The sequence below is a fragment of the Peromyscus maniculatus genome, chromosome 2, assembly GCF_049852395.1.
Source record: "Peromyscus maniculatus bairdii isolate BWxNUB_F1_BW_parent chromosome 2, HU_Pman_BW_mat_3.1, whole genome shotgun sequence".
NCBI classification, from domain to species: Eukaryota; Metazoa; Chordata; class Mammalia; order Rodentia; family Cricetidae; genus Peromyscus; species Peromyscus maniculatus.
This window is the reverse complement of record NC_134853.1, coordinates 115,181,932-115,208,154: the sequence shown is the minus strand read 5'-3', so window position 1 is coordinate 115,208,154 and position 26,223 is coordinate 115,181,932. Positions and strand designations below refer to the sequence as shown.

At 40.0% G+C, this 26,223-nt stretch overlaps 1 protein-coding gene and 2 pseudogenes across 9 annotated transcripts in view; 1 reads left to right on the top strand and 2 right to left on the bottom strand.

The window, feature by feature from the left end:
- The window catches only part of LOC102916787 (ATP synthase peripheral stalk subunit b, mitochondrial pseudogene), a 32,923-nt pseudogene extending 22,364 nt beyond the window's left edge, over positions 1-10,559 (bottom strand).
- The window catches only part of Caap1 (caspase activity and apoptosis inhibitor 1), a 100,693-nt gene extending 81,391 nt beyond the window's left edge, over positions 1-19,302 (top strand). For 3 of the 9 annotated variants that reach the window (XR_013049206.1, XR_013049216.1, XR_013049211.1), the window contains 3 exons: positions 14,770-14,891; positions 15,516-15,659; positions 18,281-19,302. The gene's annotated coding sequence lies outside the window, so the exon portion shown is untranslated. Of the gene's footprint in view, positions 1-14,769; positions 14,892-15,507; positions 15,660-18,280 lie in introns of all 9 variants that reach the window. The other 6 variants (XR_013049208.1, XR_013049215.1, XR_013049207.1 and 3 more) reach the window with 4 other exon arrangements.
- Positions 19,303-25,065: 5,763 nt separating this feature from the next.
- LOC102916472 (glutathione peroxidase 1 pseudogene) lies at positions 25,066-25,739 on the bottom strand (annotated as a pseudogene).
- Between the last annotated feature and the right edge of the window lie 484 nt (positions 25,740-26,223).

The window sequence follows — 26,223 nt, the reverse complement described above, 5'->3', positions numbered from 1 at the left end:
GTATTGTTCTTTCCAGATCTGTGAAGAATTGTGTTGGTATTTTGATGGGGATTGCATTGAATCTGTAAATTGCTTTTGGTAAGATTGCCATTTTTACTATGTTAACCCTGCCTATCCATGAGCATGGAAGATCTTTCCATTTTCTGAGATCTTCTTCAATTTCTTTTTTCAGGGACTTAAAGTTCTTGTCATATAGGTCCTTCACTTGCTTGGTTAGTGTTACCCCAAGGTATTTTATGTCATTTTTGGCTATTGTAAAGGGTGATGTATCTCTAATTGCCTTCTCAGCTTCTTTGTCCATTGTATATAGGAGGGCTACTGATTTTTTTGAGTTGATTTTGTATCCTGCTATGTTGCTGAAGGTGTTTATAAGCTTTATCAATTCCTGGGTGGAATCTTTGGGGTCACTCAAGTATACTATCATGTCGTCTGCAAATAGGGAAAGCTTGACTTCTTCCTTTCCAATTTGAATCCCCTTAATCTCCTTATGTTGTCTTATTGCTCTGGCTAGAACTTCAAGTACTATATTGAATAAGTATGGGGAGAGTGGACAGCCTTGTCTCGTTCCTGATTTTAGTGGAATTGCTTTGAGTTTCTCTCCATTTAATTTGATGTTGGCTGTTGGTTTGCTATATATTGCCTTTATTATGTTTAGGTATGTTCCCTGTATTCCTGATCGCTCCAAGACTTTTATCATGAAGGGGTGTTGGATTTTGTCAAATGCCTTTTCTGCATCTAGTGAGATGATCATGTGGTTTTTTTCTTTGAGTTTGTTTATATGGTGTATTACATTAATGGACTTTCGTATGTTGAACCACCCTTGCATCCCTGGGATGAAGCCTACTTGATCATGGTGGATAATTGTTCTGATGTGTTCTTGGAGTCTGTTTGCCAGTATTTTATTGAGTATTTTTGCATCAATGTTCATGAGGGAGATCGGTCTGTAGTTCTCTTTCTTTGTTGCATCCTTGTTTGGTTTAGGAATCAGGGTAATTGTAGCCTCATAGAAGGAGTTTGGTAATGTTCCTTCTGTTTCTATTATGTGGAACAATTTAGAGAGTATTGGTATTAACTCTTCTTTGAAGATCTGGTAGAATTCTGCGCTGAAACCATCTGGTCCTGGGCTTTTTTTGGTTGGGAGACCTTTAATGACTGTTTCTATTTCCTTAGGGGTTATTGGACTATTTAAATAGTTTATCTGGTCTTGATTAAACTTAGGTATGTGGTATCTATCGCATTTTTGCCATTTTTAAATGGGGTGTTTGCCTTTCTGTTGTGTTGTTACAGTTCTTGCCACAGTCTAGACACCGGTCCTTTGTCAGACATGCTTCACCAGTATTTCCTCGGAAGCTTGTCATCTCTCCAGTCACTCTTCTTTTTCTTCATGGTGTCATTTGATGAGCTGAAGTTTTAAATTTTACTGGTTTCCGTGACTTAGGCACACATTCTTCTCTGCTAAAAACCTGTTAGCTTTAATGTTTAGGCATAGCTCATTTATTTATTTCTGTCTTGATGATTTTCAGAGTAGATCCTCTAAAGAAATGTGAAATAATAGCCAGTTAAAATTACTTTTATTTAGGGACTATTAATTTTAACAAGATCATGAGACTCCTATTAAATATCTTGAGAAAATATATGAAGGTTTGGAATTACTGAAAAGACCAGACCATCTTCCATAGTTACATTCTGCCTTCCAGCATGTACTGTAAGAATATTAAAGATTCTTCTGATGAAAGGGCGACCTTGATTTGTTTTAAACATATTGGTTCAGGTATGGGTATGGACTGTGCATTTCTGGGTAATGGCCAGCACTAGCACGAGGAGTCTCCTCTCACAGGAACATGTCAGGAAAACAGGCAGGTTACCCTTTTCCTCATGGCCCCAGTGGTCTTCATACTTGTTTTCTCTACACTTCTAGATCTGAAATAGTGTGACTGCTCTATGTCCTGTTTCATTCAAATATGGAGAGGTGAGCAGTCACAGCCAAGCACCCCCTTCTGCCACCCTGCCTTCCTCACATGACAGGCCGCACCCTCAAATTGTGAACCAAAATAAACCCTCCTGAATTGCTCTTCAGCTTCTTTGTTGGTTAGTGGAATTCTGAGAATTCATCCCAGCCCAACACTGAGGTGTACTTCTAGCCCTTACATAGCTTTTTGTCACAGCAAAGAGAGGTAATTAATGTGGGAGATGTGGCTCCCATCTGCTACCTGAGTAGAGACACTGATGAGTGAGCAAGCCATTGGATATTCTCTTCAGCAGAGGGTGGTGGCTCGTTTAAACTCTCACATAACATTTGTTCTGAAAATAGATTTCCTGAAGCTTAAGTAACTGTGGATTAACTTTTGGCAAGACTGAAACAGTGGAAGCTAAGCAGATCATAGAACCTCAGAGTGTTGGGAAGCCACACATTGTCACGGTTCTGCCTCAGTTCTCTGCATAGTGCTTCCTTTGAAATTTGCAGTAACGGTCTGCGGTTTTCACCATTTAATGCCTGGAAATGCTGACACCATTTGGCCATTTCTTCCTGTTGTCCAGGCAGTACACCCAAGTAAGGTAAGAATATATTTGTCAAATCAAAGAACATCCCTCTAGAAGATTAGACTGCTGCATTCAAAATGTTCTCCTAACTCAGATAAACATAGACTATTCCTGGTTGTGTGTTTTGTACCATTTCCACTGGTGATGGTATCCCATATTGTGATGTCTTCCCAGAAGATTTTCTTTCCCTGACTTAAAAAAGTTTCTAATACAAAGGTTATATTATCAACCAATGCTAGTTTGAAAGAACCAAATAGGATTTTGAAGATTACCCTTCTTTAACAATGCCTTAAATTTTTATCTCCTTATCCATTCCACATTGCTTTCTTTCTCAAGACATTATGGTTTATTGTGTCTCCAGCAGGTACCTTGCATGTGATTTACACAGTGAATGGCCCTGCTTTCAGAGCAAGTTAATGATATAATATCCCCATTTATATTCAGAGCAGTCAACACTCTCTAGCTCTCAGAATAATAAAAGCACCTGCATTTAATATACATGGAAGAATGGGAAGGCAAATAGCAGATAAGGCACAATCAGGTAAGTGTAATCAGATAAAATATCACAATATTATAGTAGATCAGCATCTCGTAATGACTTGAATTTTGAAAGACTGACAAACAGCATGGCCTAAAGCAGCCAGGCTTACTCCTTCCTAGCAACTCTTTCCAGAGCTGATTGCTCCTCTCATGTGTTTTCTGGCAGATTAAGCAGGTAGTTTCTTATTTTAACTCTTCTAGAACTACAATGTCACACAGCAAAACACCAGCAATGTTCCTTTTGAGACCATATCAGAAACAAAAATAAGTGACATACCTGAAAGGAAAACGTTCCATTCCCAGCAGTTATCTCAAATTGATCCAAATCAATTTTATTAAAAAGCAAATAAATACTGCAGTCCGAGGCAGAGCTTTCATTTCTACATCAGTCTTTGCCTGCATGAAATTGACATTTTATTCTTCTTTTTTTTAAACAGCAGAAAATGGTTAGGCGACCAGAACCTGTTCTTCAAGGGCATCTTCACATTTGACCATAGCTACCTGGTAAACCTAGCTGTACATCTTACTACTCCATGATCCCTAATGGATCAGAACCCCATGGATTCCAGTAGAAAATATTGAATTTGCCAAAATCACAACTAAAAAGACTTGGTTTATAGGGTAGGGTGTAGCAGTTTTCTTCGGCTTTGAAGTTACTCTATGTTGGAGGCCATTGATCTTTTCAAGTAACTTCTTTCACCTTTCCAGGTGTTACCAAGGCCTAGGAGTGTCGGCTGGGAAACATGGGAGAGCCCAGGTCCAGAGGTGCTGCAGCAAATGTATGTCCAGTTGAGAGTTTGCCCTAAGGTTGGGGCCCTCAACTGCCACACGATCTGGCTGCCTCCAGATCTGGAAGCACATTTGTTCTTAATCTACTGCAATTAAAAATTATCATATGCAGAAATTGAACTGACATATCCATCTTCTGACAAGGACTTTGTTCACTTTCTTGTTCCTGTCTGAAGGGTGGTAATCCTGAGTACTGGGAAAACTGTTAAATGAAACTCCCGTAAATACGAATGTGGATGAGATGAAATAACTATTTATTGCACTTAGATCTGAGGCAGGCAAATGGAGGGAAAACTTAGCAACCTGGGACTCTGCTTGGCTTGAGCTGCACAAACATCCCTTTTCTGACAAGGCAAGTAGCAACTTGGCCGGTGGTTGGAGATGCCATACATATAGGGATTTACAGCCTCCTCTAAGACTCCTCCATTTACAAAGGACTCAGAGAGGCCCAGAAAGAGGGTCACTCCAATCCTGACTGTGGGTAACTGACAGCGAGAGGTCCGCATGTCTCTCAAAGGAAACTGCAACCCTCCTCTTGGCCCTCTCTTACAATGCTTCACCAACCCAAAGGCAAGAGTGTCATCAACTACATCTCTAGTAGAGCTTTCCCTGTCTTATTGAAATCTGCTTGTCTGGATCCTCATGTCCTTAGGCCTTGATTTATAACAGTGTTTGTTCTGTTGCTTACTTCAGAAGAAACTTCACAAAACCATTAACCACTTAGGAACATGGAGTTGGGATAACCTAAATCTGTGCTCTTCGGCCAGAGTCACTCATGATTATCTCTCGAATAACTATATAGTCTTGCCTTTTAGATTCCTTCCACAGTGAGTTCTCAGGTAAAGGAAAAACTAAAGAAGTAAAATTAAAAAGAGGTGATTTTATCTATTGGAAAATACACACCCACACACCCACAATCATAACCACACCCATGCCCACTCCCCCTCACACACACACTGGTAATTTCTATCTGGACCCAGTGTTTTCAGGCTGTTTGAACATTGTTCAAAGACTAAAGAAACACACACAAGCATCAAGGAATTTTCTCCAGAAGCAGAGTGAAGGTAAAGGTTATATATATGCTGCAAAGGAGCAGTGGACTCCAAGCTAGAGTGCTCAAGATAACCTGCTGACTGCTTGGGACTCCCTTTTGTGGGTCTAGGAGGAGGAGTCAGTTGCTAGGGGTAGGATATAAATGGCCTTTTGGTTTTAATTGGTGTCTTTTTCACATCAGACATATCCTGAAACTTATCCAGGAATACAGGCAATGGGCTGGTCCAGCCAGGACTAGGTTTAGGTGTATGCACAGTAAGGCAAATTATGTCCTCTTAGTGAACTTGTATCATCTTATGCTTGTGCATGATTGAGTATGCATATGATTAAAGTCACATACATCATGAGTGTGGTGGTTTGAAAGAAAATGGCCCCCAAAGGGAGCAGCATTATTAGGAGGTGTGGCTTTGTTGGAGGAAGTGTGTTACTGTGGGGGCCGGCTTTGAGGTCTCTTTTGCTCAAGCTTCCCTCAGTGTGACTGTCACTCGACTTCCTGTTGCCTGAAAGATGTAGGGCTCTCAGCCACCACCATGTCTACCTGCATGCTGCCACGCTCCCCACCATGATGATAATGGACTGAACTTCTGAAACTGTAAGAGAACCACCACAATTAAATGTTTCCTTATAAGAGTTGCCATGGTCATTGTGTCTTTTCACAGCAATGAAAACTCAACTAAGACAATGGGGAAAGGACATGTGCAGTGAACTAAGGCTTACATAGCCCAAGCCTGTCAATCAAAAGCAGATCACTTACAGCCTGCCCCTAGCAACCAATTGCCCCCTCTCTCGGACTCACAAAAGGAATATCCAGGCAGTGACCAGGCACTCTTAAGTGGCAAGCCTGCTCAGATCCCACTCTCTTGCAGCATATTTGACCTATACTTAAACTTTGCTCCTGAATCAAGCCCCTGCTGCTTTACTTACTTTGTCTGATTCTTCAACTCTTTGAACAAGACCCGGACAACCTAGAAACTCCTGTTCATTCAGAGACCACCAGTAACAGAACTGCTCTGTTTTCTTTGAGAACAATCTTTCTCAAGAACGTGTCTGTCTTCCCACCTATCTGATTTGGATTGCCATGACAAAGTGTCTTAACTAATGGAAATGAATTTTCTGACAGTGGTAGAGGCTGAAGCCTAAGATCAGAGTGCAACATGGCCAGCTCTGTGGAGGGTTCTGTTCCTGGCTCTCAGTAAACCGGCATCTTACTGTGTACTTCAGCAAACTTCTTTGTGTGTGCACAAAGAAAAAGTCCAATCTTTGGTTTGTTTCTTTGTGCAGTTATAATGTCACTAGGAGGGGTTATTACCATGACTATATCTGTGCCTGTTACAATGCTCCAACTCCAGATATCTTCACAATAGGGATTATGACTTCAATAAATGAATGGGGGATGTACATCACAGTTTGGTCTTTCCACAGTGTTACCAAGTTGTATTATTTTGTCAAAGTTAGTAAGGTTAAGTCAGAACCACTGTCCTCAGAAAAAGGGAACCCTGAAGAGTATCAGTTCAGTTCATGATGGAACAAGTACCAGTTGTGTGTGAGTCTTGGCAGCTGTGAGTGTCCTTCATCCTCTCCCATACCCACCCTGGTGCCAACACTTACTCATCCCTGATGCACCCACTTTAGTCTTATAGAGGGAGATCAGTCACAAGAGAGCGTGTTTACATCAATAATTAAAAGAAAAAATGGCAACTTTAGGGGGGATTATGGTGTCATCAGTCCCTTGTGTGGTCTGTATTCTTTCTGCCCTTATAGTAACATGGACCAATTAGAATTTGGAATTAAATTAACACAGAGGGGTGAATTCATCTACCCAAGAAATTTTCCATTATATTCTGATTATAATTTCCATTATATTAACATGGGTGTAAAAGGACTGAGTTTCAGAAGGTTTTGAATAACTAGAATAGAAAGCATAGAGAAATTTGTGGAGAATCAGAGATTAATTATAACCCTGCTTTCTAAGCATTCTGCTTTGTATGTTTATTTCCATATAATCCATCATTGAATGCTTTGGGGAGATGGGTTGAGATTTGCATTTTACAATTGAAATAGTGAGTCGCTTCAAGGTCAGAAGATGGAATCTAGATTATCAATTTAAACATGAATTTCACAATACTGCAAGTTGAGAAGGCCTCCCCCACTTTTCATTTTACTTCTTGGAGGCTTACAGGGAAGAATCAAAGAAGCCTATTGTTACTATTTTAAGTTGTCATTGTCTGAGTCGAGGCTGTGACAAACAGTGTTTAAAAACATGTATCACTGGTCTGATTTATGGTAGGCAGCTTAAGACAAAATGTGGTGAAGACCATTTCAACTTCCTGATTGAAAAATTTTCTGTTTCTGCTTGAAGCCACATTAACAGGTATTTTGTAAACAATGATGCAGACAGTGCAGCCAGCATTATTTTCTGGTTATACTGGCATGTCTCACACTCAGGGCCATCCTCTTGCAGGCCTAGACTGCTGCAGTAATGGGTTATCAAGCTACCTAAGGAGTGGCCTGATCATTAACCACCCCAGTTATGTTAATGAACTGTCCCATTGTACAGCACACCTGTGCTACAGTTGGGTATGAAGCACGTGCCTTTATAACTGAAGACGTCAGCATATACATGCTGTATTTGGATATGTGAAGTCCTGACCCTTTTTGCTTGTTTTTGAGGCAAGGTCTCACGTGTCCAGGCTGGCCTCAGATTTGCTGTGTAGCTGAGGATGACCTTGAGCTCCTTTTCCTCCTGCCTCCAGCACTGAGTGTGAGGATTAAAAGCATGCACCGCCATGCCCAGTTTACATAGTGCCAGGGAGGGATCGCACTCAGGGCTTCATGCGTGCGAGGCCAGCACTCAATCAGCTGAGCACATCCCCTCCCCTGAAGTCCTGACCTTTTAGAAAGGACAAGAAAGAGAATAAAACGTCTGTGAAAACATGTAGGTGTGATAACTTCCTGGGAGATGCATGTAGTTCTTTCCTATTAACTATAGCTTGAGTTTGAATATTTTTGGTGATAAAAAGATACTTTTTAATTTCATTTTCAATGATATTTGAATCCTATACCCTGAAGGAAAGGCTTGATTTTATATGCCCTTGAAAGGTGGCCCTTTTCACGCTTCAGAAATCAGAGATGATGCAATCTTCTTGTGTCAGTTTTTGCTGCTCATTTCTTGGAAGACATTGAACTTTTTTTTTTTGAGTCAGGGTTTCTCTGTGTAATTTTGGTTCCTCTCCTGGATCTCACTCCGTAGACCAGGCTGGCCTCGAACTCACAGAGATCCACCTGGCTCTGCCTCCTGAGTGCTGGGATTAAAGGCGTGCACCACCACCGCCCGGCGACATTGAACTTTTAGCTTCAACTTTCTGGTATTAAAGGCAGGAGCAGCCCCTGTGAGGTGGTGTCTTGATTTCTGTTTTGAACATAGCTTAGATCTGTTTGGTCTCAGATTATCTGAATCAGAGTTTCTAATAGTCATTAATGCCTGAAAATTGATAATTTCCAAAAGCCTTGGTCTGAGGCCTCTGGTGCTAAAAGGTCACTTGTGGAGGGCCTGTGCAGGGCAGCCCTTGAGTCATATAGGTATAGAATGCTGCTATCATTGCTGGAAGGACTTGTGTCCTTAGCTGTTGGCTCTGAACCTTGCTAGCTTTACCTTGGAACAAAATATAAATAAGTGAATTAAAAATAAAAGGAAAATATTATTTTCATGCTATTTTTGTATTTGTTTTGAAACAGGGTTTCTCTGTGTAGCCTTGAACTTCTTGGAACTTGCTCTGTAGACCAGGTTGGCTTCAAACTCAGAGATCCATCTGCCTGTGCCTCCTGAATGCTAAGATTAAAGGCATGCACCACCACTACCACAAAAACCTTTTTTTTTCTTTTTTAAAGATTTTATATATGTGAATGCTTTGACTGTGCCCACAGAAGACAGAAGAAGGCAACAGATACCCTAAAAGTGGACTTACAGATGGTTGTGAGCCACCATGTGGATACTGGGACTGGAACACAGTTCTTCTGCTTTTAGCCACTGAGCCATCTCTCCAAGCCCATTTTTTTCATCCTATTTTAAATAATCTCATTTAATAAGTTTAAGTAGATTGCAGAAATTTTGTTATTGTATAGTATGACATAATTATCCAATTACATAAAGCATTAAAATACTTTTATTTTAAATTTTATTAAAATATTGAATTCTTTTATACTATATATGTGTGTTTATATATACATACATGCGCACACACACACACACACACACACACACATAGTCTGTGTATTTATATAAATTGAACACATTCATTTTCCCTTCCCTCCTTTCCTCCTTCTAAGGAACCAGAATGTTTCATTGGAGATGAAAAATGGCTAAATATAAAAAATGATCAGTGGAGAAAAACCATCTGAAAAAATAGTAACTTAGCTGACTAATGAGCATTATGATTAGCATATTCTACACATCTATCAATACCAAGGCTCAGTATGCCTCTGTTCCTCTCCAAAATGAATAATGACAGGTACCAGGACCCTGTTAATATGTGAGTGGTCTAATAGACACAGGCTAGCATGCAGCAGAGAAGAATGTCAATCAGGGTCAGGGTCTCCTTCCTCTGCCTCTGCCTGTCCGTTGAGCAGCCATTTTCCTCAGGGTCTTCTCCAGCCTCAGCTCTTGTTGATCTTTCCTGTTCCCACTTTCACTTCTCAGGCCAACTGAGTTCTGTTCTCTTGGTTTCCAAGACACTCTGAACAATGTGTATTCCCTGGGTTATATGGATTTGTAGATGTGCTTTACCTAAGGGTACTCACAGGTTCCTGGATGATAGAGTCTGTACCATTGGTTTCTGTGTACCTGGCACATAGTAGGCACTGATCGAGCATTTGATGAACAGATGTTCAATACATTCTCTTATGTTAGTGTACAGCAAAACAACTTGATGTCATAGGGAGCTTTAGATATGAAAGATATTAAGTATTTACATTTTATAGTGTGTGACAAGACACAGAAAGTTGCCTATGTTTCATAAATGTGGTACATGCATTGGCTTGGTGATGGTAAAGAAATGGATGGTCATGTTGGCAGAGTGCAGTGAAGTATGACAAGAGCATGGGTCCCAGTACTCTATGTGTAGCTTTGTCATAGGACCTGGCCATAGTTCTGGGACTTTTTAGATCACCCCCCTCTTAATTTTATTAAATAGACAAGAAGAAGCAATCTTACATGAATTCCATATCATTCAAGCTTTGAAACTCTTTTCCTGTTTTAGTGGTCTTTTAGAGATTGTCTATAACCACAAAGAGCCCCATCCTGCTAGCCCCTCATAAAGCTCTTGGGCAGTCTTGTGCTCTGTTTCAGTTTGGGGTCCTCTGGATACTTTTTCTTTGTTTTTTCCTTTCATTTTCTTCTCTCTCCCTCCAGTCCGGCAGGATTTGCTTTGAGCTGCAGAGAAATTTGAGTGTGGTATTGGTTGTTCGCAGTCTTCCCACAGGTGATCTCATTCACCTTCCCCTGCTCACATTGCTCACTCTGCCGCCACTGGGAATTCTTGGCCCCTCTCCTGCCACCCCTTACCTGCACCTGGCTTACCGGAACTTCTAAAGCCCTTTGCCCTATTTTCATTTGCTGTCAATGTAAAGTCTGAGGCCATTTCGCTGTGGGTTTACGTCAGCCCACCCCGACTTTCGTGGTGTGCTTCCATCTTGAATATGATAATAACCCCGAGTGCTACTCTTTGTGTATTGTGTGTGTCTGTGTTGATGCGGTGTTTACTCTCACCATGTCTAAGTCTTTGCACTGTTCCAAAAGGGTGGTTGCATTAATTTTACAGATGAGGAAACATTCTCAGGTGGCTTAAATATCTTGTCCAGATTGTCCAAGATCAAACCTGACGCAGTTTCCAGTGTAGCAAGATACCAGTCAGCCTCTGCATGGAGTCTGTTCTTTGTTATTGTCTTCATGTCAGCTTTTGTTTCAGAATCTAGGTTGTATCACCATGTGACAGACATGTCACCATCCTTACACTTACCCCTTCCCTGTTTTGTTATTGTGTGTGTATGATTTGTTTATATCATACAAACTTCAAACTCTCAGAGTATTGTGCTTCCAGTCCTCATTTTAACATGGTGACTCCCCAAGCATTTTTGTTGTTTCGATCTTTCATATTGTCATTTTATTTGCTAAGTTGTTTTCATCAGGTTGGTTTACCATAATTACATAAAGTTTAATTTTTGTTGCTACTACAGAGCATCTAGAATATTTTCATTTTGTGCTGAGATAAATTATAATATTTATGTCCCCTTTGGAGATAGATGATAATGTTGGCTTTCAAAGAATTTTTTTTTTTAATCTTCAAAGAACTCCCATGTACCTGTCCCTATTCCAATAACAATGTGCACATATTATTTTAACTAATCTCCTTTATTTCTTGAATTGAAAATATTAAAGAAAATTTCAAATATCTTACCATTAACCAATAAATACTTCAGGACCAACTGTTTAATGCATAAGGACCTTTCTCTAGGGTCATCCAATTCTCTGTAACTGCCATCTCAAATCCAAGTTTAAATTTACATGATAATAATGGATAATTTCTCTCATTTGGTTTGTGCAAATTAGGGTCTAAGTGTGATCCACACATTACCTGCAGTTGGTTGTTATGTGATTAGCGTGTATCATTCTGCAGGGTAGATAATACACACTCAATCTCCCTGTGTACAAGACCTTTATCTTGCAAGCCTCTTGTCTCAGCCTCTGGGGTGCTGAGATTACAGGGTTACTAGCCCCATTTACAAACATGTCAATATCATCAGCTTGTTAGACAGAAAGTGGTCCTGTGTAGTACCTCAGCATCTTCACACTCATTGTCTCCTCAGGGTGCTCTTTAACTTCCCTATGCACTGTATTTGTTTAGTTGCTAGTTAAATGTAATGGATTTAATATAAATATAGCTCAATTTTTAAGAAAGAATACTAGGTAAATACTTGTATTTTCAAGTTGGGGCTAAATTTAACACTCTTCTCAACACATTTTACCAAATCATATGCTCTTCTCCCGCCCCCCAAAATCAGATCTGGTTACTTGCACCACCAGAAATAAACATTAATGTTGAGGAGCCCGAGCCAGTGTTAATAGGAACATGTGTGAAGATGACTCATCGCATGAGATTCAGAAAGAGGACAGCTGTGAATTGCTTTATTTAAGAGGATGGCTTTTCATTGGGAACCAAATTCAAATATCTGAATTTTTCTCTTTCATCTTATGGGACAGGCTGTGAACTGGAGAAGTTGAATTTAACTTTGAGCTGTAAATATATTGTTTCCTCATTCTATATTCTTTAACTTCTAGTTGCTCATTTACTGTATTTATTGCCATTGTATGGGGTAGATGGTTAGTCGCAGAAGCTGAGACTCTGAAAATGGAGAAGAGTTAATGTTAAGCTTCCTAATCCAATGTCTTGGCTTACAGTTATTTTTTGTTCTTAAATATTTGCCCAATTTAAGCTTTATTGTTAACCATTTTTCTTTATTTCTCCTAAGAAATGACTTTGCTATGTTTTTACTATTACTGAGAATGAAGTCTTTCTCTATGTCTCTCTGTCTCTCTCTGTCCCTGTCTCTCTCTGTCTCTCTGTCTCCCTCTCCTGTCTCCAGATGGCTCTTTAGACCTAAGAAGCAATTCTCTTTCTTTTAAAATATCTGCAAGTATTTGAATTGATGCTGGTAAGTTACATCTTTTTTCAGTATTCCTCCATTGACCTCATGGTACTTGTCCTTGCTTGGAGAATCCTCCAGTATTTCTACCATGCGTGTAAGTGGTGTGTGTGTCAGGAGTAGTGTGAATTCAGAGGGCACGTGTATGTGCAGTGTTGGCATAGTACTGCAGCTGGGAGGAGAGAACAGCATTGTGGGGTTGTTTGTTTCTTCACTGGAACAATAAAGAGAAAAGTGAAATTGAAAGGAGGCTGTTGCTGTAGGCTTGAGTTGATACAGAAAACTACAGTGCTTTTAAAGATCCCTTTAAATGTTCCCATTCGGTATTTCTTAGGGGTAGAAAAGCCCAAGTTTAAATTGTTTTATTAGACTGCCAGACTCCTTTGTATTTTTATCTTGTATGTTTTCTATATCAAATGGACACTTAGTTGCTAATCTGTTTCGGTTTTCCCCATCTCCTTTTTGTTAAATTTAGTAATTTTTATAGGAATAATAAACATTTAATGTAGGAATAATTAAGCTAATTTTCATTTTCATTTCTAACCTTTCTATCATGAACTATAGTCTCATTTTAAAATGAATCTTTTTTCTTTTTGTTTTTTTGAGACAACCCTGGCTGTCCTGGAACTTACTCTGCAGACCAGGCTGGTCTCAAACTCACAGAGATCCACCTGACTCTGCCTCCCGAGTGCTGGGATTAAAGGCATGTGCCACTACTGCCCAGCATTTAAAAATGAATATTAGTTCAACATTATCACATTATTATTTTGGGGTAAATTTGTTGCCCATTTTAAAATGTACAAAAGAGGACCTGCATTATGTGATTATGTGGCTTTTCTCTGAGTTCTTTCTCTCATAAACACACACACACACACACACACACACACACACACACACACACACACTGTAGTAAGTACAGAAATTAATCATATATAAGTGAATAAATTTATCAGTTCTTTCTAAGATCAACCACGAACTCTACAATTCTCAGACCCAGTATATGGAAACTATATATAAGTTGGCTCCTAAAATTGTGACTCTCTCTGACTTGAGACCTAGCATGGGCAGAGTTCTTAGAAGAAAGAAATAATCTCTTCCATTGTTCTATTTGCTTATTAAGATTTTGTCTTTTTCAATGTCTTCCTTATGTAGACTTTTCTGCTTTGTTTGAGATAAGGTTTTCTAGGTAGCCTGTGCTGGCCTGGAATTCACTGTTACCCAGGATGAGCTCATTCATGGTCCTTCTTTTTCTCCACAAATGGAATTACATGGAATTACAAGTGTAATTATACTGCTTCATGTACTGGGTTCCCAACTTTGTGTGAAGTTCTCCCTTTGAGAAGAACTTTTATGTGGTCCACGGACACATTTTTTTCTTTGTTTTATTGTATCAAAGTACTCCCCAATAGTCTTTTCCTGTGAATACATGTCATTCGTAAGCTGTGGGCTCCCAAGCAGAGTTGAATCTTTATTCACTTCTTCCTGTTGCATAGCAGCTCTGGTTTATAAGCAAGTAAGAGAGTAAATTTCTCTCTATTTGGATGAAGTTAAAATATAAGCCTTGACTATCAGACATGAATCATAATACTGCTTAGACTAATATATTATTTGAGTATATCAAATGCTACATCGATTAATCTTAATCATTTCTATTCTTTTAAAATATCAACAGTTAAAAATTGTATATCTTATTATTAAAAATGGTTTGAGCTGAGATGTAATCTCTCAAATGGAGGAATAAAAATAAGAACAAGATAAGGCAGAGAACCATTTTTCTTCCTAAAAACTTGAAATAAATTGAGATGTAAAAAAAGTTACACATTGTTAAATAAATCAGAGGTCTTATGACAACTCTAATATTTTATAACAGGTTTTTGACTTGATTTATGTATTTAAAATAACTAGCAAGGTATTCTTTAAATGCTAAAACATAAATTACAAATGGAAAGCCTTGATTTATGTAAGTGGTGGATGATGTGTGGGATGTGGCAAGTGATTGCTGAGTTCTGCAGTATTCCCAAGATGGGGCGATAGGGCCACAAAGTACAGGAGAAAATGCTGCCTTAGGCTGCGTTTGTTGACTCATAGGTGCAGACTGTCTCCCAGGAAGTGACAGAATCTTGATAGGAACTTTCACTTGTGTTTCAGATATCCAGATTGTAGTGAAAGCTGCTGGACAGGTCTCAGCAACTCCATGTCACTGTGGCAGACCAGATGTGTGCAGACGTCTGCAAGGAGAGTGTAGAACTTGGAACAGACTGTCTTTTTAGGTAAACCTCGTGTCTCTGATATCTTCCTATACTGTGTAGGTCACATGGCCATCAAGGCAGCAGTGCCCCACATTTTTATATTCCAGCCTGAGGACCAGCCTTTTTTGGGTTTGTGTCCTGTAGCCGTCTTCCTGGTTGTTTTGCATGACTGTCTGTCCTCTTATCCTCCAATTCTCACCTTAACTGTAACTGCCCCCAGAGAGTCCTTTCTGGCTCTCCTTACCTAGAGAGATCCCCCTTTACCCACTGCCCTGTTTATTTCCTAACACTCTAACAAGAATTCTTTCTTACTGCTTTCACATCTCATTGCTTGTCTCCACCGCAAATTTCCTGTGGTGGGGGAAAAAAAATCCACTTTGTTAATTACAACAGCAGTGCACTTAATGGCAAACAGTAAGCACTCTAGAAAATTATTAGCTAAATGAATAAAGATCTGTAAGATTGTATTTGAAAAAATTTCCTGTAAGAAGCATTGCTTTAAATGAACATGGCCGTAAGCCCAAGAGATCTTTACAGAGCTTTCTCATTCAAATAAGTGTCTTGTGATGGTTCAATAGGCAGACTGTAGGGTTCTGCACCAAGAACTCACAACTGTAGCCAAGCCCTTCTCACACAGGCTCTCAGTCTCCCTTGCCTGCAGGTGCGCACAGGCCGACACTCGATGGACACAGGCCGTTGAAATCAACCGGGACTAACCACTTTGTGTCTCCCAGAGCCCTTCCTGTGCCTGCCCCTCTTCCTCTTCCGCTCAGGAAATCATGTTAGCAGGTAAGCTAGTAAGGCCTTCCGGGGACCACCTTAAATAACACAAATTTACTATTAAAAGGCAAACAATAAACCAGTTATAAATATTAGAGCCTTTTTGTGTCAATGAATTACTTGCTACAGTTAATGAAGATGCAGTGTCTTTATTGATACAATTCATGTGATTTTTTTTTGCCTCTATGTTTTAGCAAATTGGTCTTGAACTTCTGGGAAGCATTTTATTGTTTATGTAACTTTTAGGGAAGAAAACAATGTGTGTAGTTGAGAGTCTAAGTGGGAGAAGAATGCTTGGAAATAATTGGAGTAGAGCCTTTACTGATACTTGTTAGGTATTGCTTCAGAATGATTAGCATAATGATTATTAATATTTAAAGTGAACCATGTAAATGCAAATGTCACACATCTTTCACTTATAATGTAGTCTCATCCAGTTAAAATTAATTAATTTGTTAATATTTTCTACCATTCATCTAAAATACATTTGGAAATAATTGCAAACTCTTGAAAGAGGGAGGAAAGTAACATTACAATGATTTTTGTATCTCTTTTAGTCTTTTTTGAAGACAAGTCAATCAGTCAATTAGCTTGTCTCCATACTTGCATAGTCTTTGTCTACACTGGCATATGTGTTAATCTGGAGGAAACTCTGGGCAATAGAAATTACACTCTAGTTGGAAGAACAAGATACGTACAGGAAATAAAGCTGCCCGTATATGCTACATTGTTTCAGTTCATACTGTGTCTATATGCCATATAGATACAGACACATATTTATTTCTAGAAGAACTGCATTGCTAGTACATCATGAGTTCCCGTATACCTTTTATATAGTTTTCCTTAATGTTAACATCTTATATAGCTATATGCATTTACTAAACTAAGGTATTGCCATTGGTACATTATTAAGTAAGCTACACTTTTTCAGATTTAATGAGCCTTTCAAATAATGGATTTTTTTCTGTTTTGGGACTTAATATTGTATTTAGCATATATGTGTTTAATAAGGGATAAAATATAAAAGGAAGATGCAAAGAATTTCATTGAGTACTCAGGCATCAATATTGTTAGCATTTTGCGTCTTCTCTTCCTAGCCCACGTACATTAACAAACAGCGTACACATTTTTAGGTCAAGCTTAACACCTATTTTTAAATATTTTTGTATGTGTGTGACAAGATCTAACTATGTACCCTAGGCTGTCCTAGAACTTGGGTCCTTTTACCTCAGCCTCCCAAGTCCTGAAATTACAAGAGCGTGCTATTACACCTAGGCACCCACCTATTTTTGCATTCTCTTCTCTCACCTTGTGGATTCCAGGAGTGGTCATCAAATATAGTGGCCAATACACTTACCCACTGAGCCATCTCACCAACTCTCTAGTTCTAATCATTTAGCAAATCACAAATATCACCCTCTGTAGTTTCAGTTTGAGATACTTTTATATGTTCAGTTTTTTAAAATATGGATATTCTTTTGGTTAACATTACTCATTCATTGTTCATTTCAGTTTTTTCTTGCAAATGATACCATGATGATTTTTGGTATACATGAGCTTTGGGTAATCTCCATATTTTTACAGATCAAAAAGACAAATATATCATGTGAGAATCTAGGTATTCCCTCCATTCATTTTGTTTTATTTTAAACTCGACTAGTATATTTAAATTAAACAACCTATAAAATAAAAAATGAACCTCTCTGCTCGAGTGGACCTGTCTCCCTGAGGGAAGGAAAGCAGTGGGAGATCTTCAGGCTGAGCCAGGACAACAGGAATTGTGCAGCTTCAAGCCTAAGCTTTCCAGAGGCGCCCCAAGTGAGCTCTCAGAAGAGTGCCACAGCCGATATGTTTTGATGTGTGACTAGGGGAGGCATTGCTTGGTCATTTCCTATGGTTGGTCAGTTTTACTTTCAGGGTTTTGCAATTTCTTGGTCACTAAATAGTAAGTTTTATTACTAGATAACAGACATCAGGACCAGAATAAAACAACCCTGAATGTCCCTGAGTTTCAAAGGAGATAGTCATCTGCTCCTAGGGCACAAGTCCTGTAGTGTCAAGACCTCTCGAGCTGTAGTCAGAGGACATTCTTGTCACACATGAAGCGGAATCAAGGCTAGGAATCTGGATGCCTGCCCCCCCCCCCCCCCAGAGCCACAGGCCACAGTGGTTGGACATTGTAATCTCACTCTTGGAATAAAAGCATACCCTCCCTGGACTAGAATGTGGAGACTGGGGCAAGTATGGCTTCTGAAGTTAAGCAGGCATTACATATCCTGAATCCAGTACCAACTAGAAACTCTTTGACATTAAGTAACTGAGGCTCCTTAGTCTGAGCTTTCTCAACATGAATGTAAGCCTGCTATAGAGGTAGATTTGAATGACCTGTGAAAATATCTGGTATGGTATCTGGCCGACAGTGCACAATTGAATTAAAGTTTATTCAAGGAAGAGTGGATGAATGTGCTTCCTAGCTGTTTGAGCACCTTATGTTTTAAATAGTTGTGTGGCTGTTTGTGATAGAAAATACAATAAACATCAAAGACATGAATTAAATATCTATTTAACTCTCTCTGTCTCTCTCTCTCTCTCTCTCTCTCTCTCTCTCTCTCTCTCTCTCTCTCTCTCAGTTGCAGACAACACAAACAGATTCTGGCTAGAATTTATTGGATGAACAGTCAGATCCTGAAATTTAGGAGTTGAAGCAGCAAGCAGTTTGATGATACAAGCCATGGATCTCAGGGGCCTCAGAAGCAGATTGTTATGGATCTTCCTCTGGAATGTTGATGCCTTTATTTCTCATTTTTAGTGACCTGTCATCAGTTGCCAGGAAGACAGGGCTGTGTCCCACAGCATGAACACTGATATCATTTCTCTGATTCAGGAGTACTTCACAGGGAAAAGGGAATGTTGGGAGACTAATATATTTTAAAGTTTCTTTTTTTATTTTATTTGAAATATTTATGTAGTATAGAAAAACTAATTTTAGTGATGACAAATGTTATTAATTTAGATAATAGTTTACCATAAAAGAGAGACATAAGAAATATTTATGTGCTGGGCAGGAGGCATAACTCAGTGGTAGAATGCTTGGCTAGCATGCATGAGGCCCTGGGTTCAATCCCAAGAAAACTTCCTTCCCCTAAAAAAAAATAGTTATAGGATGAAATTTCAGAATGCCACTGAAAGTTTTTAAAGGTTTTTTTTTTTTTTGAGACATGATTGACATATAATCAAGTCTACATATTTAAAGTCATGGTTTGGTATATTTTGGCACTTATGATGCACATCCAGAAAACTGCCACCATGATGAAGACAATGACTGTCCTCCACCCCCGGATGTCTCCTTGTGTTTTTGTGTTCCTTCCCTCCATCCCTGCCATCCCTAAGCACCTACTACTTATGTCTCTTAGATTAACTCGCATTTTCTAAAGGTTTCATATAAATGGGATCATACAGTGCACATTCTTCTGTGTGGCTTTTCTACTCAGCACAACTACTTTGAGACTCATCCATGTTGCAGTATATAACAGTGCTTTGTTTCTTTATATGAATGGCTAATACTGAATATACAACTTGTTTATTTACTTATTGGCGAGCACTTTACTTACTTCTATTTGGGGATGGCATCAATAAAAATGTTTTAAGAATTTGTGTGAAGGTGATTTTTTTTTATATGTTTTCATTTCTTTTGGGTAAACCAGAAGTAGGGTCACTATTTGCCAAGTAGCAAGTGGTTGTACCATTTTATATTCCTAACAGAAATGTCTGATATCCACACTGGTTCTGTATCTTCACCAACACGTAGTATATGTCTAGCATTTACTTGAAAATAATGGAAAACAAGCCAAATAAAAAAATCAGTTAAATTTTTTTTTTTTTTTCCGAGACAGGGTTTCTCTGTGTAGCTTTGCGCCTTTCCTGGAACTCACTTGGTAGCCCAGGCTGGCCTCGAACTCACAGAGATCCGCCTGGCTCTGCCTCCCGAGTGCTGGGATTAAAGGCGTGCGCCACCACCGCCCGGCCTAAAAATTTTAAACAGCTTATTAAAGAAGATATAGAAACAATGACAAGCATATTCAATGTATTTAGCTACATTTAGAAATAAAATATTAAAACCACAATGACATGCTTATTCAAATGATAAGATAAAATAATAACTAATAACTTCATATTATTATGCTCAGTTTACAGATGGAAAAACTGAGGCTCACAGAATTAAGTAACTCAATCAAAACAGAATTTTATGTCACAGTTATTTGAAGAAGGCTTTAAAATCTCAGGTTGGAAAGATGGAGATTTACATATTAATTATCCCCTTCTCTGGCAAGATAGACTGCCCTAGTCACAGTGGATATTATGGAAGTTCTAGTGCAAGTTTTTTTTTTTTTTTTTTTTTTTTATCTACTTAACCTAATATGTAAAATACATGCACTTCTAACATCCAGCTTTGTCTGGATGCCTCTTGGAGAAGTACTCAAAATATGGAAAATACATGAAAACTTCACTGGTCCAACAAAGATACAATTCTGTTTAACTATGACCCCTAAAAATCAAGTTGTTTTTTAAGGATCTTATATAGCCCAGACTAACCTCTGCGTTGCTTCATTGCTGCGGCTGGCCTCGAACTCCTGTTCCTCTGGCTCCATCTCTTGAGTGCTGAGATCAGAGGCATGTGCCACCATGTCCCCCGGTTTTATGTAGTCCTGGGGGTTGAACACAGGACTTTGTGCATGCCAAGCAAGCACTTTACCATCTGAGTTGCATCCTCAGCCCTTGTTTTGTGTGTTTATCTAACAGATCTCAACCTGACTCACTCTACTCTTTCTTAGCCATCTGATCCTGGGCCAATTATTAAGTAAACACTTTAGGCTTCAGCTTCCTCTTTTGTAAATTGGCAACAGTTGTACTTGTGCCAATGTGTTACGGGCCTGAGAATCTGATACATACACTTTCCTGCTGTGCCTTATACTTGTCTCCCATCACTGAAGTTACCATGCCAATAATAATATATGACCATCATAAAGAATAGGTATGTTAAGCCTTGTACTCACTACCAAGCTCAAAACACCAATTCATCATTAGCCAATATCTTACATATGAAGGACTTGCTTTCCCCTTTAGGAAATGGAAATTCCAGGACAGACTATGACAATTCAATCCCTAAGAGTTCTAAGAAGTAAGGGAAAGTTGCCCTTTAAGTACAAACATTGAGCCACATCCTCTGAGTTTTAGAGTTTAAGGATCAGATATGCAGGAGTCACAGAGTACAGAGAAATCAGAGTGAACATGATAAAGAACAGTGTGGAACACTGTTTCATATATATATATATATATATATATTTAATTTTACATATCAGCCACAGATTCCCCTGTCCTCTCTCCTCCTACCCCCCAGCCCTCCCCCCCAATCAACTCCCCATTCCCACCTTCTCCAAGGCAAGGTCTCCCCTGGGGATTCAGCTCAGCCTGGTACATTCAGTTGAGGCAGGTCCAGTTCCCTCCTCCCTTCACCCAGGCTGAGCAGAGTGTCTCAGCATAGGCCCTAGGTTCCAAAAAGCCAGCTCCTGCACCAAGGACAGGTCCGGTCCCACTGCCTGGGGGCCTTCTGAATAGTTCAAGCTAATCAACTGTCTCACTTATCCAGAGGGCCTGGTCCAGTTCCATGGGGGCTCCTCAGCTATTGGTTCACAGTTCATGTGTTTCCACGAGTTTGGCTCTTTGTCCCTGTGCTTTTTCCAATCATGGTCTCAATATCTCTTGCTCATATAATCCCTCCTCTCTCTGGCCGATTGGACTGCTGGAGCTCTGCCTGGGGCTTGGCTGTGGATCTCTGTATCTGCTTCCACCAGTCACTGGATGAGAGTTCCATCATGACATTTAGGGTGTTCAGCCATCTGATTACCAGAGTAGGTCAGTTCGGGCTTTCTCTTGACCATTGCCAGTTGTCTATTGTGGAGGTATCTTTGTGGATTTCTGGGGACCTCTCTAGCACTCTGCTTCTTCCTATTCCCATGGGGTCTTCATTTATCATGGTATCTCTTTCCTTGTTCTCCCAGCTGGATCAGGAACAGAGTGGGGGAACACTGTTTATTATGCTCAGATGATTGAAAGCTGCTTGCAGTTCTGTGGTCTTATCCTTGGTATCAGGCACACAACCTTGGTAGACGTGCCTCATGCTCCACTTGCTGTCACACCACTGGCTCTTTTCCAGGCCTCTGAGACTGTTGCTGGGGCTACTAGTGATGCATTGTCTCCATCTTGTTAGTTTCCTTGGAAATATGAATAATGCTTTTGGTCAGTACTTGGGACTTCAGTGAGGCTTCCTCCAGCCACTTGGATGTGAGATTGTGAAGAGAGACAAATATGCTTCATTACTGGCTGCCTCCACCAATGTTCACTCAAATAGTTCAGTAACAAGTGGGTCCTGTAGAGAGCCTGAATTTCTGCTGGTTGGCACCACTATTGTTATGAAAACCTCCCAGAAGACAGGCACTGAGAACAATTGTTTTGCCATGTTGGAAAAACTGTGCCCTGCTTCCAAAACCACGAGGTCAGGTGAATGTTATATCCCAGCTATGAATGTATGAGAGGAAGGTCTCGGTAGGTCTCTCATTTAGAGTGCAGTTCATATGGCTTTCAACTGTTCTGGTTTAAGCATGACATCCTCAGCTTGACCCTTGGGTGGCAAAGGAGTGGAGATTATGATGTACAGTGCGCATCTTGTTCCTTGAACTCAAGTATTGACATACGTCATCTTTGTGTAGCATTGTTTGACACTATCAGTTTGCAGCACAAACATAATTATTTGTCTTTTATAATTTTACTTCAAAGTAAGTGCATAACACATTGGAGTAGAGATCCCTAGTAACTCCAAGGTTTGCCAAGTGTGCCCACTACATACCCTTCCATTCATTTTTTTTTAAAAATGCATGGTGGTGCAGGTCTTTAATCCTAGCACTCAGGAAGGAGAGGCAGGCAGAAGGCCAGCCTGGTCTACAAAGTCAGTTCCAGGACAGCGAGGATTGTCACACAGAGAAACTTTGTCTAAAGAAAAATTTAAAAATGTGGTAATATGTCTAACAATGTATATAACATTTTCACATTTCAACTGGGCATTTCAGCATATAAGTACATTTATGTTTTTATATAATCACCAACTCGCTTCACAGTATAAAAACTTAAAAATCTACACTCACTTAGCAATAATCACCCACAGCTTTCAGAAATCACCATTCCACCTTCTCAATGTATTTGACTACTCTTTTTTTTTTTAATCTCATTTAGTGGGTTCATTCAGATCTGCCTTCTTATTTTCAGTTTCAATTCACACTGATAAAACCTACTACTATAGAAGTAAGGAGTTTAAGTGGAATTTCCATATAATGGGGGCGACCATGTCCTAATTAGAAATCATATGCTACCAAATAAAACACTCAGTGCCAGGAGTGGCTTGAATCTTTTTTGAGACTTTGGCCAAAGGAATCCCACCGATCCCTCCATAAACATTGTTGGCTACTGCCAACGCTATTAGTCATGCTCTGCAACCTGATGGTAAGACCCAGTTACTAAAGACACCCCCTAGTTATGTCATCCAACATGGAGAAATAGAGCTAGTGCTCAACTAGAAGCTTTATCCCTACTGACTAGCATTCATTGTGTGGAAAAGTGCTATACATGTTACCAGAGAAGAAAAGTCATCGTGAACCTTGCCATGAACTACAGTAGTGACCTGCCTGCAAGATAGACCTACTGGTGCAATATTGCACAAACATTACAGGAGTAACTGACGGTTTGAATGAGAATTGCCATCCTAGGCTCCTGTGTTTGAGTGTTTTGTCCCCAGTTAGTGGAATCGTTTGGGAAGAATTAGGAGGTTTAGTCTTATTGAAGGAAGTGTGTACCTGGAAGTGAGCTGTGAGGTTTCAAACGCCTACACCAGGTCCTTTCTCTGTCTACTTGTGGATCAGATGTGAGCTCCCAGCTCTTGTTCCCGTGCCAGCCTGCTGCCATGTTCCTCACCATGATGTTCATGGACTAACGCTCTGGAACTGTAAGTAATCCCCCAATTAAATGCTTTCTTTTATAAGCTGACTTGGTCTTGTGTCTCTTCACAGTAATAGAACAGTAACTAAGAAAGTAAGCAAATGTTTTTTAAAGGTTGGATTGAAGGCTCATTCCATGAGATGGAATCCATATCTGACACTGTAAATGAGGCCAGGAAACTGAGGCTAGACAGGTCATGGACCTCAGAGTGAAACCTACTGTTATTCTGCTAAAGGAACGTAGAAATAAAATGATCCTGGAGAACATATTACTATGTCCATAGATCAGTGCATTGCTCAACCCTTATCAGAGAAGCCTCTCACAGTAGATGGAGTTTAACACAGAGACCTACAACTGGATGGTGTGTACAAGGGGACTCAGTCCTCGATGGGATGTCTTTATCACATCCCTCTCCTCAAGGCTCATGGATTTATGCGGACGTGGAGGTGGAAAATTTGAGAGAGCCAGACATGGTGATGACTCCAAGGACAGTGCATCTTTCAGACACAGCAGGGCTGATACAGATGTAAACTCACAGAGAATGTGATAGCCTGCACAAGACCTTCTAGCTAGACAAAAACCTCAGCACAAAGAATGGAAGTGGATACAGTGTCTCACAGGTACAAGAAGCTATTTCCAATTGGTAGCTGATGGGAGAGGGAAAAAAACCAAACCAGTTTTCTTTGCTGGAATGACACTGGGCATATCAACCACACTCCACAGCAGGCCTAATTCTCAGGAATAGTTGGCCAACACAAAATGCAGATGATTTTTTTTTTTTTAAGACAGGGGTTCTCTGTGTAGCTTTGGAGCCTGTCCTGAAACTTGCTCCTGTAAACCAAGCTGGTTTTGAACTCACAGAGATCCACCTGCCTCAGCCTCTTGAGTGCTGGGATTAAAGTTGTGCACCACCATGCCTGGCTGCAGATGATTTTTTTTGTTGTTGTTGTTTGCTTGTTTTTAATGTGTGTGTGTGTGTGTGTGTGTGTGTGTGTGTGTGTGTGTGTGTGTGTGTGCTTTTTGGTTTTGTTTTGCTTTTTAAGAGAGAGAAAGAACATGAAGGTTGAGAGTTTAGGGAGGTAGAAATAATTGGGAGGTGTTGAGGGTGGGAAAAGAATATGATCAAAATATGTTTCATGAAAAAAGATAGAGCAGACATGATAGAAGTCAGTGTGAATGTTTCTCAGAAAACTAAAATCAGAACTACCATGTGATTCAGCTATCCATCTCGAGGATATATACCTGAAAAAGTGTTAGTCAGCATACAACATGTAACCAGCCAAGCTCAGGAAGACAAACATCACACTTTTACTCATATGCACAATCAACATTAAAAAGTTACAAATAATGCTTTAAATAATGCTTTTTTTTTTTTTTTTTGTTCTTGACATTCAGCTCTTTATTAGTGGTGAAAATCACCTTTGTTTAGGCAGCAAGGCAGCGGGGACGGACAAGACCAGCGCCCATCCGAGGGGATTTCCCGGGAAATCAGGTGTTTCTCCATGCATATTTAGAGATAACACCATCATGGAAGAACTCCCCCCAGAGTGCAGCCAGTGATCACCAAACCCGGATGCCAGGAACACCTTAGGAGCTGCTGGGCTGCTGGGCCAGCAGGGCTTCTATGTCAGGTTAGATGTCGATGGTGCAAAAGCGGCGGCTGTATCTGCGCACTGGAACACCGTCGCGGCCCACCAGGAACTTCTCGAAGTTCCAGGCAATGTCGTTGCGGCACACCGGAGACCAAATGATGGACTTGGGGTCGGTCATGAGCGCAGTGGGCTCGTCACTGGGTGCCGGCAAGGACTCCCGCAGGAAAGTAAAGAGCGGGTGGGCCTTCTCACCATTCACCTCACACTTCTCGAACAATGTAAAGTTGGGTTCGAACCCCCCACCGGGTCGGATATACTTGAGGGAATCCAGAATCTCTTCGTTTTTGGCATTCTCCTGATGTCCGAACTGATTGCACGGGAAACCGAGCACCATCAGGCCACGAGGCCCGAAGCGTTTCTGCAGATCGTTCATCTCGGTGTAGTCCCGGGTCGTTATAAATAATGCTTTAAAGATATGATACGGGAAGGGGGACTACTTTAGTTCTCAAGAAGATGATCAGTTCCATCCATTTTCCTACAAATAACATAAACTTCACTCTTCTACATGGCTTAAAATTTGTGCATATATAGTCCAAATTTTCTTTATCTATTCCTCTGTTGATGGACACTGAGGCTGATTCCTTAGCTTGTCTGTTATGAATAGTGTCACAGTAAACATGGGGTGCCAGTTATCTGTTGTAAGCTCATTTAATCTAAATGGGGTATGGATATGACCAAAATATAAAATATATGTATGAGAATGTCATATGAACCCATTATTTTATATAATGAATGTACATATTAAAAGAAAAATAAATAAACAAGAATATACAAAAAAGTTATTTAGTACCCAACTGAGCATGAAAATCCATGCTGAGTGTTGGGTGAATCCTGCTATTTATCTTAATGCCCTGCGAACATGTGTATGTGTGCCT